This window comes from Grampus griseus, assembly GCF_964374135.1.
Source record: "Grampus griseus genome assembly, chromosome: 10".
Taxonomy (NCBI): Eukaryota; Metazoa; Chordata; class Mammalia; order Artiodactyla; family Delphinidae; genus Grampus; species Grampus griseus.
In genome coordinates, this window is record NC_139004.1 from 33,890,599 (window position 1) to 33,907,286 (window position 16,688).

General features: G+C 51.6%; 1 long non-coding RNA gene across 1 annotated transcript in view; it reads left to right on the top strand.

Annotated features, from left to right (window-relative positions):
• Positions 1–16,688, top strand: part of LOC309829149 — a 41,086-nt gene that overhangs the window by 23,069 nt on the left and 1,329 nt on the right. The gene's annotated exons all lie outside the window — the stretch shown is intronic.

The following is a 16,688-nucleotide window of genomic DNA, read 5'->3' on the forward strand; positions in this document are numbered from 1 at the left end:
CTGTACCTAACTCCCGCTGCCCTCAGCCGGCCACGGGACTCTCCCATGCCGCCTTCTTCACCCTGTCCTGCCCTGGCGCCCCATTTAACCATGAGGTAATGCTTTGGAAACTTCTAGTTCTACCAGCTATGGAAGCTGCTCTTTTCAAGGTCACCTTTGTCCTCTATGTGGCTGAATCCCATTGGTTTGTCACCTATCCCCATCTTGCTGGACCATCCTGCATCTTTTGACATATTCTTAAGTGCTCCTAGATCTTTTAAACTCTCTCTTCTCCTGGCTTCGGTGGCCTCACACTCGTGGTTCTCCCTCTGCTTCCTGCTCCTTTGCTCTGTCCCCTGCTGGAGCCTCCATCTCGACGCCCCCCTCAGAGGCTGTGTGCAGTCCTGGGACCCACTGTTCTTTGTCGCCCGTATCTTCCTTGGTCCCAGATGTATATCCCCCACCCTGGCTTCTCCACTGGGCTCTGGACTCCAATACAGAACCACCTATTTGACATCACTGCTTGGATGTCCAATGGCATCTCTAACTTAGCATGTCCCAAAGCAGAAGTCCTGATTTCCCCACCCCAGACCTGTTCCTGTCCTTCCAATCTCTACATGGCAATACCTTCCACCCATCGCTCAAACCCCCAGAGTAGGAGGCAATTCCAGGCTTTTCCCTCTCCTCTCATATCTATGTGAACAGTAAATTCTATTGGTTCCAATACAAAACATAACCCATAATTATCCTTGTACCTATGTCTCCACAGCTCCTGCCTCACCCCAAGCCACTCATTGCTTGTGTGTGTGGCTGCAGTAGCCTCCTAACTAGTTGCCCACCTCTTTTATGCACCCAGGGTTCTCTTTGGTTTTATATGTGAATCGTGTCAATCATTCTTCCGCTAAAATGCCGAAGGACCCATCACATTTACGATAACTGCCTCCTTGTCATAGTTCATGAAACTTGTGGTCACGTCCATCTCTGCTCTCATCCTCTATGCCTTTGTGCCTCTGTGTTTCAGCCACACTGGCCTGTGGTCCTGCTGTCGGGCATAGCATTTGTCCCTTCCACACCTAGGATTCTCTCCTGGCTCATCCTGTGGCTGGATCCTTCCGCTCATCCCTGTCTTGAGTCAAAAGGCATCTTCTCAAAGTCTTCCTTTCATCCAGGTAACCACCCCAACCACACACCCACACCCGGTTGCTACCATGTCACACTTATAGTTTTCCCCAGCAATCATCACTACTTGAAATGACATTGTTCATGAATGTGTCAAGAAGTTAAGCGCCTAGGTTCTGGAGCCCGACTACCTGGGTGCAAATCTCAGCTCTGCCATTTCTATCTGTGTGACCTCAGACAACCCAGATGGTGTCTCTGTGCCTCAGTTTCCACATCTGTGAAATGGGGGTGATCTAATCAGGCCCGTGAGCCAAATCCAATCCACTGCCTGTTTTTGGCTGACCCACAAGTTAAGAAGGCTTTTACATTTTTACATGGTTGAAAAAAGTCACAAGAAGAGTATTTTGTGACTCGTGAAAATTATATGAAATTTCAGTGACCATAAATAAAGTTTTATTGGAACACAGCCACCCCCATACTGCTGCTTCCATATTACGATGGTGGAATGGAGCCATGTGTGACAGACTGCAGGGCCCACAAAGCCTAAAATATTAAAGCCTAAAATATTTACTATCTGGTTCTTTACAGAAAATATTTGCTGACCTTTGAGATAAATACCTACCATCTAGGGTTGATATAAATGAATTATTACATGTAGAGATCTTAGTGCCTGGTATCTATATAGATATAGATTAGCTATAGATGTTAGATAGATATGTAGATAGGTAGGTAGACAGATAGATAGATGCGTAGATGGATGGACGGAGATGTAGGTGTGTATCAGCAACATGAAAGTATCAGCTATTGTTTGATAGCGGCCTTCCCTGTGCCAGCCTGTGCGATAGAACTTTCTGCCACGGTGGAAACGTTCTGTATCCACACTGTGCGATGCGGCAGCCGCCAGTCACGTGTGACGACGGAGCATTTGACATGTGGCTCGTGTGACTAAGGAGCTGAACTTTCAATTATAGTTAATTATAATTAATTTCAATTTTAACTTCAAATGCCACCTGGGGCTAGTGGCTACCAGATTGGACAGCCCGGCTCTAAACCAAAGCCCACGAGAAAATGCAGGCCTGGCATATGGTAAGTACCCCATAAACATCGGCTGTGCTGCTCCCTCCCTCGCGTCTCCCAGACTCTGTTCTCCCACTCCTCTCTCTCCTCTCATGGCCCCGTGCTTCTCCTTCACTCTCTGTCCCACTTCCTCTCCTTGGGGCACGTCCTGTCTCTCCCCACTCTGTCCCCCGTCGCTACCCGGCAGGCCCCTCTGTCGGGGCATGGCCCATCCTCCGCCGACTTAGCTGTGGGTGTAAATCAGCCTGATAATTCGCCATCTGGTCCCGGCCATGAGCAGAGCAGAGGGAGCCAGGCCAGGCGGATCCTGGCTGGAGGCAGGGAGGGAGGGTAACCGGGCCCCTCGGTGCAGCAGCCAGGGACGCGCCATCATTTCCAAGGCTGTCGCTGCGCTCACGGGGCACCTGGCGCCAGGAGTCTGTGCCAGGCTGAGCAGGGCCGCCAATCACAGAGGAGCCAGGGGCCTGGAGTGGGGAGAGTGGCCAGGAGCCTGGCTGCAGGTGCCGCGGGCAGACGGCAGATGGATGGTTTGGGGACAGGAACGAGAGGGCCGCCGGGCAGCATCCCCAAAGCATTCTGTTCCCTACTTAAGGGCCTTGTGACCATCACTGCAGCTGTGGGGCCCTTGTCAGCAGCAGGAAAGGGCATCGGGGAAGCCTTGTTCAAGAGTGAGGTTCCCATCCAGCGACAGCCCATGTCAGTCCATCTTGTAGCCACCGGCCCTCCCCTCACACAGAGCCCGTCAGCCACAGGGCGCACGGCCCCCTCCAGGGAGGCTGGAATAAGCAGGAGGGGTGTGGGTCCCAGCAGGAGGGTGCCAGGCTAGTGAGGGGACACTGGGCCCAGAGCTCAGAGAGAACATTTCATTACTTTTTGATTAATGCATGAATGAGTGAGTGTGCTGACCCGTCCCAATATTTGGGGGAACAAGCAAGTTAATGACTCAGGAAACCTGCCCTCCAGGTCTGACTCCGCCTCTCAGAACTAGCTGTGTGTCGCTGGGCAAGTCACTTGCCTTCATCTGGAAAACAAAGGGGTGGGACTGGATCCACGGTTCTTAACCATTCTTAACGGTTCTTAACTGAGGGAGAATATTTAGAAATGTGGGGGGGGGGCGCCCTTTTTGGTTGTCACAGTGACGAGGAAGTGTGATGGGCCAGGGATGCCAGCATCCTGCAAGGAGCGATTGTTCCACCCGAGAAAAATCGTTCCACCAAAATGCTGGTAGTGCCCGCTGAGACGTGCCCAGCTGGGACAGCCGCCTGTGTGCAGGAGCCACTGTTGGTGCTCCAGCCGCTGGCCCCGGCCTCGACCATTTTAACCACTCCCAGATTAGCTCCCAGTCGGCACCGCCTGCGTTTCTTCACCAGCGGGCTTTCTCTGGCAGCTCACATTGACAGCCGGAATGCTAGGAGTTAACAGGCCCTGGGAGCAGCCCTCACCAGTAACCGAGGGAGTTGGTGTATACGTACCCCAGCTCCCTATCCCTCGGGTAGGTAACTCGGAGCTCCATTCCACAGGGTCTCCAGAGGACTCTGTTGCCCACAGTGGGACCTAGGATGATATCCTTGTCCATGGGCTCCTTCCATTCCTTGTCTTACTCTCAGCTCCCTTATTTTCACTCGAATTCTTATCTCAGGGTTGGCTTTTTGGGGAGACCAGACAAAGACTTTCCTGCTAAGCTGTCTAGAGTGGCTGGGACATGAGTGCCCCTGCCCATCAGGAGTTCGGAGGAGCCTGAATAACTGCTCAGGACTTTGAACTTAACCAAAGCCCTCGGGTGGATGGTGCGTGGGTCAGGTGTGCAGACGGCAGGGACCCCACACTGCCCAGCATCCCCGTGTCCCGAGCACACACAGGGACAGCTGCGGGGGCCCAGATCTCATTTCTCCCCTCAGCACCCTCCTCTAGGCTCACCACTGGGTGAAATCACCCACTGGCCAGGAGAGGGGAACAGCCACATCCAAACGCACTCTTCTCATGACGGCCAGTGCTCAGTCCGTGATGGAATCAGATGACGCTCGCTTCGTCTCCCCCAGGGGCTTCTCCTTCTTTCAAAAGGAGATAAAAGTGGAGGAAGACAAAATGGAGCAACCCATGGTTATTTTCCATCTGTTCTCATCTGTCTGGTCTCAGTGAAAAGAATCCAACATATGCCTAAATTGTCCCAAAGACCAGGGCCAGCCATGAGTTAGAAGCCACAAACGAAGTGTGTAGTGGGGACAGGGGAACGGGACAGCAGCTGCACAAAGAAAAGGAAAATGGGGCCATGTCTGGATGGCAGATGGCTGGTTGGCTGCCCCAGCCCTCATTCCAACCCCCTTCCCTTCCACATGAAGGTACTGAGTGACAACCCTACTAGCCAATCAACATGTGCTGAAGGGATCATGGGGACAGCTCTTGCTGACCTAATACAGATACTGCCTCTCTCGCCTCCACCATACTTCCACTTTCTCCTGCTGAAAACGCAAATGTGATTGCTGGAACTTCAGCAGCCATCCTGGGCTTAGAACAGAAAGACTAAGAAAATCTCAGGCTTCAGGGCTGACGTCCTTGAACTTGTACCGGTAGCTACCTACCTATTCTTACTATGGGAGAAAAATGAACTTTTCTCTTTTTTGGACACTGAAGTTGGGTTTTCTGATCATTGCTGCCCAGCACATTCTTGACTGAGGCAGTTGGCCATGCTCTCTTGTCCTTGCACAGCTCCACCATATGTCAGCTCCAACGTGCGCCCAACCTTCAGCCCAACTTTTCATCGCGGCCGTTGTTGTGGGAATCAGCTATGCACAGCACCCCTCCCCACACCTTGGCAATAGCTACCTAGAGCCTGCCCAGCACGCAGACATACGAACACCCTTGAAAAGTGCAAGGATGTCGACACCGCCGTGGCATGAGGCTGCCGCTGCCCAGTGCTGGCCCGAAGCTGAAGGATAAATAGTGCCCTCCCGCCCCACCCCACCCCACCTTGAGGAGACATTTTAGAAGCACTTAGAGGCCCCCAGTGTGATGGTAAAGCACTCAAATTGGCTTATTCTCCTTCCTATTGCATTCTTCCGAGCTCCCTACTTCTGTTTCTTCCCATATCCATAGACCTTGTTTCACGCTTTGGGGGTTAGGGGGACCCGGGCCAAGACATTTTAGATCACTGAGTCAGCTTGGTCTGCTTGCTCACCCTCTCTGGGCCTCAGTCTTCCCCTCTGCACAGTGGGTAGACCTTGGACCACACGTTCTCGGGGGTCCCTCCCTCTGTGCATCCCTGTGCCCCATCCTTGTCCCTCCACATCATCGCGTCAGCCCCAACTAAAGGTTCCCCAGGGGCAGGGCCCACGACTGCCTCAGCCTGTCTTTAGGGGACCCAAGCCAGCATCACACACACAGTGAGTGGAGGAGGGAAGAGAACAGCCAGAAGAAAGTGTTAATTATGAAGTGAAGCAAACCAGAAAGAAAACAGAAAAAATCCTCAGGCTAGAAGCTCAATCATGTGAAGGGGAAGAGACGGGGTGTTGCCAGGCGGGTGCTGAGCCCATTAAGTGGGAATGAGCTGGGGTGGTGTGCGCCAGCCAGGGGCAGGGGCCAAGCACACAGCCAGTGCTAATTAGCTGCAAGTGGCTTTGGTCACAGGTTACCAAGAGCAGAAAACACTCAGTCCTGCCAGGGCATTGCAGAGGCGGGTGGGGGAGAGGGGAGGGAGGGAAGAAGATGGCTGAAGGGCTGGCGGGAGGGCTGGCAGCACAGGGCTGGGACTCGTGGCCGGCACTGAGCTGTCCGATCCTCTCCAAGCCACCTGACTTCTAAGCTCTTCTCCTGTGGGAGGCTCAGAGGCAGCGCAAAGAGCCCTCCCTGAGGGCCCACCTGCACCAGGTTCCACAAGAAAGGGGATGCAGTCCCTGACCTCACGGAGGGCACAGTCCAGTACGGAAAGTACTTCTAAGATGGGGTGAGCACAGCCGAGGGAGCGCTCACCGGGGGTGAGGCTTCAAGAAGTTTCCAGGCAGGGGTAGTTTTGTTGAAATCTGGGAGAAGTAATCCAGGCAAGCGAAATGGGGGAGGCTGGGGGAAGGAAAAAGCATGCCCGACAGAGGGACCTGCAGGTGCAAAGTCCACGAGGCAGGAGACAGCGGGGCAGTTTCAAGAGCTACCAGCCCTTCCGGGCACCTCTCCCTCAGCCTGTTGCAGCAGGCTACTGCTCAGCGGGCCATGTGCCCCTGGAGGGGCTCCCCACCTAGGGTCATGGTTTCTGTCTCTTGCCCCTAGGCCTCTTGAATAGTAGAACTGAGTGGTGCGGGGTGTGACCCAAACTGGGTGCTTGGACCCTGGGCCTCCAGCTTAGGATTCCATTCTGCCCTCTCGATATGAGACTAGAGGGAGGCTGTTAGGTCCCCTTTCCAGGAGGCAGGTGGGAGTGAAAGTGTGTCATTCAACAAACACTATGACAGCCTCCATGCTAGGGGCAAGAGCCACAAAAAGAAATAAGTTTTGTCAGGTCGTTACTTTCCCTGAGTCCCCACTCTAGGGAGATAGAAACATATACAAATAATTACAGAAAACCCCAAACAGTCACTTAAGCAAGACAGACATTCATTTCTGTCTAACATTAATCAATTACAGAAGTAGGTAGCCCAGGGCTGGTACAGCAGCTCTATATGCATCTAAGACCCATCCTCTTGTCCCCTCACCCTCCACACACAGCTTTCATTGTGTGATCCATTATGGCTGCTGGAGCTCCAGCCATCTCAGCCACATTCCAGCCAGCAAAGTAAAGGAAATGAGGAAGAGAAGGGCACTTATCCTTTTAAGAACACTTCCAAAGAGCTGTCTATGCTGATTTAGCTTATGTCCTATTGGCTAGAATTCAGTCAAATGGCCACACCTACTTGCAGGACAGTTGGGAATATAAACTTTATTCCAGGCGTCTATGTGCCCAGCAAAAAATTAGGGATGCTATCACTAAGGAAGATGGAAGAAAGAGAGATTGAGGACATCTAGCAGCCTCCACCACAAATCAGAATCCTTCCTGGCCAAGGATGGCAGAATTCTGAGCTAGGAACTTCTACCACTGCATGTGTTTGGGGCCAAGAGGACTGTGATATATGTCCCCATCACAGAATCTCAGACTGTTGTTAGGGACTAGAAGACTGGGTCCTTGTAGGCTCTAGATCCCAAAGCAGACTCCCCTGTCTAGTCTGCTTTCTCTCCTTTCCTTCTCAAGTGGTACTTCCCAATGAGACTTTTTCTTCCTAAATCCTTCTCAGTCTCTGCTTCCCAGACACTGTCTGTTCGTCACTTTCAGCTGCTTGGCAAGGCCCCTTCTCTGGCCACTGCTCACGGTCTCGGATAGGCTTGGACCAGCTTCTTGCAGGTGCAGCCCTGCAGCCCTCATCTCTGCCGGTGACCTGCATCTCTTGCTTCCTGCCCAGGGCTTCTCTGAGGCCCCAGCATGGCTCTCCCGGTGTTACCGAGTCCAAGTTCATACTGCTTGCTGCACGACAGGCCAATAAATCGAGAGACAAGGTGTTGGGGCAAGGAACAGTGACTTCATTGTTCTAGCAGACCAGGAAGATGGTGGACTAGCGTCCCAAAGAACCATCTTACCCCAGTTAGAATTCAGCCTTCTTTTATACTAAAAGGGGAGGGGGTGTGATTGTTTGCTGCAAACTTCTCGGTGTCAGAATCCTTTGTTCTTGCAGCTGTCCCTGTAGGTCCCCTGGTGATGTTCCTATAAACCTCTAACAAGACAAATGTTATTCTCTGTTCTGCAACTTTTTATCTCTGTATGAATGGGAAAGTGTTATACCCTTAAAAGTCAGAGTCTTGAGAATGAGCTATCCTGTATATTTCAAGCTATAGGCAACATTCTTAACTTGTAGCAAAAGCAATAGAATACAAAGGTGAAAGTAAAAGAAACAGACCCATCATGGGAGTACTTGCTTGGAGTACCTGCTTGGTGCTCAGGTAACTGCAACCAGGAAGCACTGGCCACCCTTGGTCAAGAGTGGGTGGCGGCCACTGAGAATTTTTTTCCTCCCACTCATCTCCTGGTGTACAGCTCTGAGACACGTGCCCCAAGACTCCTGAGATGACCCGTGGGGTCCAGACCCAGTTGCCTACACAGGTGGCCAATCCGACAATACAAACTTGGCTTTGCTTTGACCCTTCTCAGTGCCATCTCCCCTTCTCACTGCATCCCACTTGCAGGGACCACTTGCAAGAAACTGCCCACAGGCCTGTGAGCCTTTGTCTCGGGGCAAGTCAGCCGAGACACGGGTTGTGCAGGGAGGCCTTGCCCTCTCTCTGTCCCGCTTTCCTTCACACACCGGGAACTGCCCAAGCGGCACTTGACCTGAATTCAGAGACCAAGTTCAAATCCTGGTTCCGAGCTTTCAGCTGTGAGTCCTTGGGCTTAGCCTCTGTCTCCCATCCTCTTGTCTGTAAGTTGGCGGGAGGCATGCTTCTACCCAGAGACGCCTTCAGGGCACCACCCTCCTTGTGTTCCACACAAGTGATGCCCCTTGGTGTGTGACACGTAGCTCTGCTTACACCACGGGGTAAAGTGAGGCGGTGGGTGCATCTAGCCGTGCACAGTAGGGGCTTAATGGAGTTTACTTCCCTTCCTTCTGCCGTTAGTCTGGGGATCCCCTGAGGTCAAGGGACCTGTCTCCCCCTCAGACTGGGGCTCCTGAGGGCAGGGCCGAGAGCTTCCCTCTCCCTTCCTCTGGCTCCTCGGTATCTGTCCCCACCCCGCCCCCGGCAATGCTCCAGTCCGCTTTCTGCTCCAGAAGATGGCTGTTCTCTCCCAGGCAAGAATGCTGCCTGTGGGTCCACTGCTCATCCCTTCTCTCTCTCTGTCCTCCTCCTGCCTGTGTGTTTGAGGAGGAACAGCTTGCATTATGCTAACCGCAAGCTTACCCTTTGGTGATTAAAGGAACATGGTGTTACGAGCAGAGCCATACTAATTACAAAGTGGAAAACACAGCTTTTTACCAAGAGACAAAAGGGGACATTCGGTGCCTTTTCCAAGCATAGCCAGGGATGTGCAAAGCTGCCACAGGTCCTAGGGAGCTGGGAAGTGGGGCTCCCCCGAGAAGCTGCCTGATCCCCCTCTGTTTTGTGCACCCCCCCCCACACCTGGTGGGGGGAAGAGAGTGACCTCTGCAGGGAGGAAATGAAATCCCTCCACGGGCCAGGTTCATTAACAGGCATCATTAACAGGCATTAGCAGGCACCGAATCACAATTCTCTTCCCTGGGAAAACACAGAGGCTGCGGAGGGAACAGCATGCCAAGCTGGGGGCTGGAGCAAGGGGGAGCTTCACAGAGTCCAAGCAGGGCAGCCTCATTCCTGAGCACAGGCTCATTCTTGCAGTTCTACCCCCACCCCTGGTCCCAGCCGAGGACCCTGCCTTCCCATCACAAGGGCAGCCGAAGCCTCTGGTGCTCAGCGCCTACAGCTTCCACTTTTCATACTCGTTGTCTCCCTCTCTCCCTCCCTTCCTCCCTTCATCCATCCCTCCCTCTTCCACTCCTCCCTTCCATCCATCATTGAGCACCAGTTTTGGAAGGATGCTCAGCCCTAGGGATACACAGTGAAGAGGAAGACACAACCCCACCCTCATGGACTTTGATTCTAATAGAAGAGCCAGTAAGCAAATGATGATAGAAAATAATCAGTAAATAGGATTGGGATGGGTGTTTGAGAGAAAAGTACAGGGGAATTTACCTAACCTGGGGTTAAAATCTTATACAATAAAGCTCGAGGTTACTGTGTATCAGGAGTTGTCACAGCTCCACTCACTCACTCACTCATTCATTCATTCACTGCTTACCAAAAACCACAGTTTGCCAAGCCCTACGGCCCGGATGGACAGGAAGTCAACAGCTCCTCTCTTCCCTCATGCAGCCCACTTTCCAGGTGGGAGACAGACAATGAGCAGCTCGGTGATGGTTACCGTAACGCCCAGCGCCAGGCATGTGCTGTATTTTAGATACTTCATAGACTCTATTCCTCATAACAATTCCGGGGGTCATTATCATCCCCAACCTACAGGTAAGGAAACTGTTATCTCCATGAGGCCACAGACTTTTGGATTTCAGTGCTTCCCTGGGTGCTCGGAATAAAAAAATACACATGTAAACTCCAGCAGATCAAGAATAACTCTGACCCTTCCCTGGGCAGGGAGTTACTGTGAACATGCTGGCTCCTCGTCCACATCCCAGCACCAAGGTCACCCTGGATGGTGCCTGACAGATCACTGCTGAGCAGATGAGGAAGGACAGTCTGGTCTGCAGGACCGCACAGCCGCCCAAGCCCACGAGCCTTTCCCAGCTCAGCAGAGGCCCACTTCTTTCCTTGGTAGCAACAGTTTCCCAAGGCCTGCAAGGGGAAATCATTTGAAATGCAATGATTTCTTTTTACATATGTCTATTGACTTTTCTCCACATTCCACTGGCATTCTCCAATACTCAGCCAACAGAACAGCCCAGTTACACCAATTCACAGCGGACAAGGGTGTATATATTCATCGCTGCCGCTCTCCTCTCCCAAGCCGGGCTGCTGCTTCCAGTGCATCAGGGCTCACGACGTTGGGGGCAAGTGGCCCTCTGCAGTGGGACATCCAGTTCCTTCCTTCTCCTGCCTACATGCCTTGCCTTGCGGGAGCTCCCCTGCCAGGGTGGGAGAATTAGGGACAGGTACATGACACAGGTGTTGTGCCTCTCAAGGTCAAGGGTGGGGGCAGGAGTAGGACAGGTGAAGCTGTTGGATCAGGTGAGGTCTTTGTCTTATCCTTGAACTTACGTTCCCCGTGTTCAGGCCTGACAGGAAGGTTCTGTGCTAGAACGTGGGGAAGTCCGTGGACTGAGGCCGCAGGGGCTGATCTGTAAGCTGGAACGAGGGGAGGGGGGACGCCACCCAACGCATCAGGTATTGCAGATCTTTAATCGCTCACCCCTCTGGGTCTACCTGCTTCAATATCTGAGCTGGACGCGAGGATCCCCATCCTCTTCTGCCATCTAGAATGTTGGGGTGGCCACACTGAACTGTCAGTGCCCCCGCTCCCATATCCCCTCTGGTACACGACAGCCCACTTCCAGATGCTTTTAAGTTTTTGACTGAGAGCATCCCTTGGCCTTGGAAGCCTTTTGTGCCCCTTCATGGGGGGCTAGAAGAGCTGGGGAATAAACAACCCGGGAGTAGCTCAGCCCGTGACTGATGGGAGCAGGTGTATAAATGCCCCAGCTCCCTCCCCTCCATGGGCACGGAAGTCCAAGGTGCAGGTTCTGCACTGGCTTCTAGAGCTCCTAGCAAGATGAAGCAGGATCAGCTGGTGATCTGACCATCAGTGCACACTGGACTGACTTCCTTCCCTTGCCTGCCCCACTTCCCTTCCCCTCTTCCTGAGTTTTCCAGCACACAAGTCCTTACTCAGGCCTCTGTAGTGGAGCCCAGATGAACAGTGGCATCATTGGTGTGTGGATTCAGATCCTATTTCTATTACTTAGACCTCGGGTCAGAGACTTACGCTCTCTTCGCCTCCATTTCCTCGTGTGTAAAATGGGCATAATGACAGACCCTACCTCCTAGAGTTGTTCTGAAGATTGGATGAGTGATGACATGGAGAGCCTGACCATAGTACCTGGCATGTGGTGAGTGCTCAAATGTTACTAAACCGTGAGCCCCGCAAGGCCAGGGGCATTTCCAGCCTCACACACCTTGTGTGTGTTATTAACCACAGAGTTAATAACAGAGTGCTTGGCAATATTTACTAAATGAAATTCTTGTCCTAACTCCAACCCCGGTGTTCCTGACTTTGGCTCCCCCTCCACTCCTGACCACATGTTGTGTTGTGAGTCTGGGCTCTGGTTCCCAGCCTGGCCTGCACCTGCACCCATAATGCACTGCTGCCCTTGCTGACGTCAATGGTGTTGCTGGGCAGGGGAGCCTGAGGCCGTTCCCAGGTGACCCTGCGCTCTCAAGGCACACACACAGGCCCGGGAGGTCAGACCTGGGAGTGACGTCTTCGTATTAAATGAGACCTATTCTCTAGCCCCGCTTTCCTTCACCCTGGGCAAGGGTGCCCGCAGGAAGCCCAGGGCAGCCTCTCTGAGGACTGCAATTTCTAATTAGCCTCGGCTCTTTGAAAAGAGTAAAATGCTACACAAATGTGAGCTGTTAATGAAAACAAGTGATCTTGTTGGGGTTGAGCATGTGGCTGGCCAGGCCTCTTGCTTCTCCTTGTTGGAGGCAGCGTAATAGAAAACAGTACTAGAAAGCAGCAGACCAGGAGTTTAGTCCCACCTGTTACTAACTCGCTGGGTAACCTTGGACAAAGTATGTCTTCTATGGGGGCCTCTGTGTCCTCCTGGATAAAATGAGAGTTTTAAAAGTTCCTCCCATCTCTGATTCCATGGCAGACCTCACCAAGGATTGCAGGCAGCAGGGCCAGACATTTAATACCTATTACATGCCTGAGGGTTCTCACCTATGGACTAATTTATCCTGCACGGTGACCCAGATTACCTCTGGGTTTATAGATGAGAACATCAAGGTTGGGAGAAGTTACATAACTCACCTAAAGTCACATGTTAACAATGATGAAGCCGGTGTGTGTACATTCATGTGTGTATGTTTGGGCATCTGCACACGCACGAGTGTGTTTGTGTGCACATCGTGTGTGTGCATGTGTGCACATGAACATGTGTTACGTGTGTGCACATGAACATATGTGTTACGCGTGTATCTGTGTACATATCTGTGCCTTTGGTGTGGACGTGTGTGTGTGCGTGCGCATGTGGGTCTGCTTGTGTGTGTTGAGCTGCATGTGTGGGGGGCACACACGTGACATCTGGTCAATAGCCAGTTTTGTCTGCGATGCCCCGGAGGGCAGTCCCCCCAGGTCCCATCCTCTCTCCTTTTCCTTCTTTCCTCCCTCCTTCCTGTGTCTCCAGGCTGAGCCACCTGAACTGGTTTTCTTTAGAAGAGAAAACAAAGCCTGCTCTTTCCCAACTCCAAATTCTTTTACCTGCTGGAAAATCCATAACAATTAACCAGATCTGCTGGAGGGAAAAAAACAACCCGGGACCTGCTGAGATGGCTGTAGGAAAGGCGGTCGTTCTCTTGCGCAGGTTAAAAATTCAGTAGGTGCACTGGCATATGATATGAGGCGCAGTCTTTTACTAAAGAGATTTAATGGCCCACAGTTCAATTTGAACGGAAGATTCCCCCCATGACTCTTTATAAAGTCTTCCCAAGACCTGAGTCGATATGTGGGGGGCTGGCAAGGAGCAACAATCGATTAGCTGTCTCTGCCAGTGAGCATTACAAACCGAGGAGGGTGGAGGGGCGTTGCCTCATAAAATCGGCCCCGTATCCACTGGCTGCAGGGCCGTCCAGGCCGAGACAAAGGATGGCTAATGCAAGGCCTGAGAGCTAATCAAATTCTCCAGGAACCCACTGGGCTAAAGGAATCCAGAGGCCCCTCTCCTACCAGGGGGCATGCAGCAGGGGCCAGGAGCCAAGTTTCTAATAATTTCAAGCCAAAGGATCCTCAGGTGTGAGGTAAGACCTGATCGTACAAGATTTGAAGTTTCATTGTGTTCTAACCAGTTCAGAGAAGAAAAGAGAGAAGTTACTGTGATACCACGTTTTTCCTTAGGCCACTGATTTGGCAACCTCAGCTGTACAAGAATATAACAAGGATTCCAGAGTAAGAAAAAAATGGCCTCTGGGCACTTAAAAAGTCCTCATGATAAAGTCTCTGCATTAAAATACATGCGCTACTCAAGGAAGAGCAATTCAGACCCTCACTCAGAACCTATTAACTCTTGCTTTATACATAATTCTAATGAGCTTTATTTTTCTGGTCTCACGTGACAGTTTAGTACTAGGAAACAGGTAAGATTTAAGTGAATAAGGGATGGCTATGCTAAAGGTAGTGACGTTATTGGCCACAAGAGGTAATAGCTCAGAGATAAGGCAAAGGAACTATAAAACCAGAGTGGGGTGAGCATGCAATTTGGAACCACTTGGGGCAAGGGCAAACTGTCCTATATTCTGAAGTCTCCGTGTTAGTCTGTGATCAGACTGATTTCGGAAGCACACAGCAGCTTGCAGCAGCTGGAAGCAAGATCTTAGTTCCCGGACCGGGAGTCCTAACTGCTAGACCACAGAGGCCAGAGGCTACACCCTAAACCCCCAGTTCTTGCCCACCTTGTCAGGAAAGAATTCAGGAGAGGAGGTAGAAGGTAAATAGAAATGTAAAAAGTTTATTGGAAAAGCAGAGTACATGTGGAGAGACGCATGGGCGAACTCAGAGAGAAAGAGTCGTGCCTTTGGGAAGTTTAAATCCTTTACAGAGGGACAGTGTTCCAGGTCTTTGTCTTCCTTCTGGCCAATCATCTTGTTTTGTCCCCCTGGCTAATTGATCTCAGGACCCTCCCTTTAGATGCACACGCGCCTCTCAGCCGAGGTGGATCTTGACGTGAAGGCATCTGGGAGAAGCAAGACTCACTGTGACCTAGCATTGCTCTCTGACTTTTGACCCCCAAGGAGACTTTCTGCACATGTGTGGTGTCTCCCTTGCCCCAAGGAGGGGGAAGCAGAGATCCCTTGATCCTTTAGTCAAACAAGGTTTTGCCCCTCTTTGTTCTTGCCATGACTGTTATCTTAAGGCATCCACAAGAGACAAAGCCTGGCTATTTACCCTGTCTCTGTAGTTTCTTCCATTTTGGAGAGTAAACAGGAGGCTGATTTTATTTTATTTTATTTTATTTTTATTTATTTATTTTCGGCTGAGTTCGGTGTTCGTTGCTGTGCGCGAGCTTTCTCTAGTTGCAGCGAGCGGGGTCTACTCTTCGTTGCAGCGCACGGGCTTCTTGTTGCAGTGCGCGGGCTTCTCATTGCGGTGGCTTCTCTTGTTGCGGAGCACAGGCTCCAGGTGCGCGGGCTTCAGTAGTTGTGGCGTGTGGGCTCAGTAGTTGTGGCTCTTGGGCTCTAGAGTGCAGACTCAGTAGTTTTGGCAAATGGCCTTAGTGGCTCTGTGGCATGTGGGATCTTCCCGGACCAGGGTTCGAGCCCGTGTCTCCTGCATTGGCAGGCGGATTCTTAACCACTGCACCACCAGGGAAGTCCCCGGAGGCTGATTTTAAATGTCTAACCTGAAGCCCATCTATCTCCTGTCTCAGGAAATGTAAGCAGGAGGCTAGTGCCCAGCCCAAAGCCCACTTTTTTCCTACCCCATGAAATGTAAACGGGAGGCCAGTTGTAAATGTCTAACCTGGGGCCCATCTAGCTCCTGCCTCAAGACTGCCAAAACAAAATACCATAGACTGCGTGGCGTAAGCAGACATTTATTTTCTCATAATTTTGGAAGCTAGAAGTCCAAGATCAGGGAGCCAGCATGGTTGGCTTCTGGTGAGGATTCTCTTCTTGGCTTGCGGACTGCTGTCTCCACACTGTGTCTTCACGTGGCCTTTTCTCTGTGGGCACAGGAGGAGAGAGAAAGCTCTGGTGTCTTTTCATATGCTTTTAAGAAAACCAGTCCCCACTCTTATGACATCATTAATCTTAATTACCCCCTTAAAGGTTCTATATCCAAATACAGTCATATTAGGGGGTTAGGGCTTCAACATATGAATCTGGGGGGCCACTATTCAGACCATAACAGTCACCAAAGTCTGCAGTGCCCACCGTGGGACAACAGTTGATGTTCATAAGGAACTAGCAAGGGTAGCTTTTCAATCACGTGTAGTTACTTCTCTTTCAGACGGCAGGGAAATAACGGGTGCATTTTATAAAGACTGCCGAAGAATACTGGCCAAAACACTGGTTTCTAAAGGAAAGAGCTCCATTTAAAAAGAAGGTCACTCTTGTGAACTAGTTCTTTTTCAGGGTCTTGACACAGCTGTTAAGAAATGTCACCCTCAAATTAAGGATCATTTGAGGAGAATTTATTAAAGGGGTGTTTACCAAGGTGCAGGTAGAGCGGGAAGCACAAGGGACAGCACTTGTAGACCAGGCTGGGAAGGGTGGGGATGTGATGCCCCAGGCCCTGAAGCCCAGGTCAGCGAGACCCTGGGACAACGAGAAGGCTGTGAGTAGAAGGCTGATCTACAACAAGTGGAATCTCAGCTCTAGGGGCCAGGCAGATCCCAGCAAGGAGGAGGCAGGAGATGGGAAGTAAGTCACCTGAGCTCTCTATCTCTTCCCTCCTTCCCTCCAATCTCTAATAGGGGCTCCCATGTGCTAAATCTGACCAGAAGTCAGACATCAGGCAGGGCTGAGTGCGTGGTTTCAGCCTCCTGGGGTGGAGCGTGGACACGAAAGAGTAAACCAAAGATGCCCTGGTGCCTTACCTTTTCCGAGGTGCACCTGGCCCTGCAACAGGTCATCTCCCCTATCCCACTGGGTGTTGGGTAGGTGCAGGGGCTGGGGGAGTTACTTCCTCTCCTCACTTCCCTCCTTCCAACTCTGACCCTGTTTCATTCTCTTGTCTTCCCCAAAGATAAGAGAGGGAA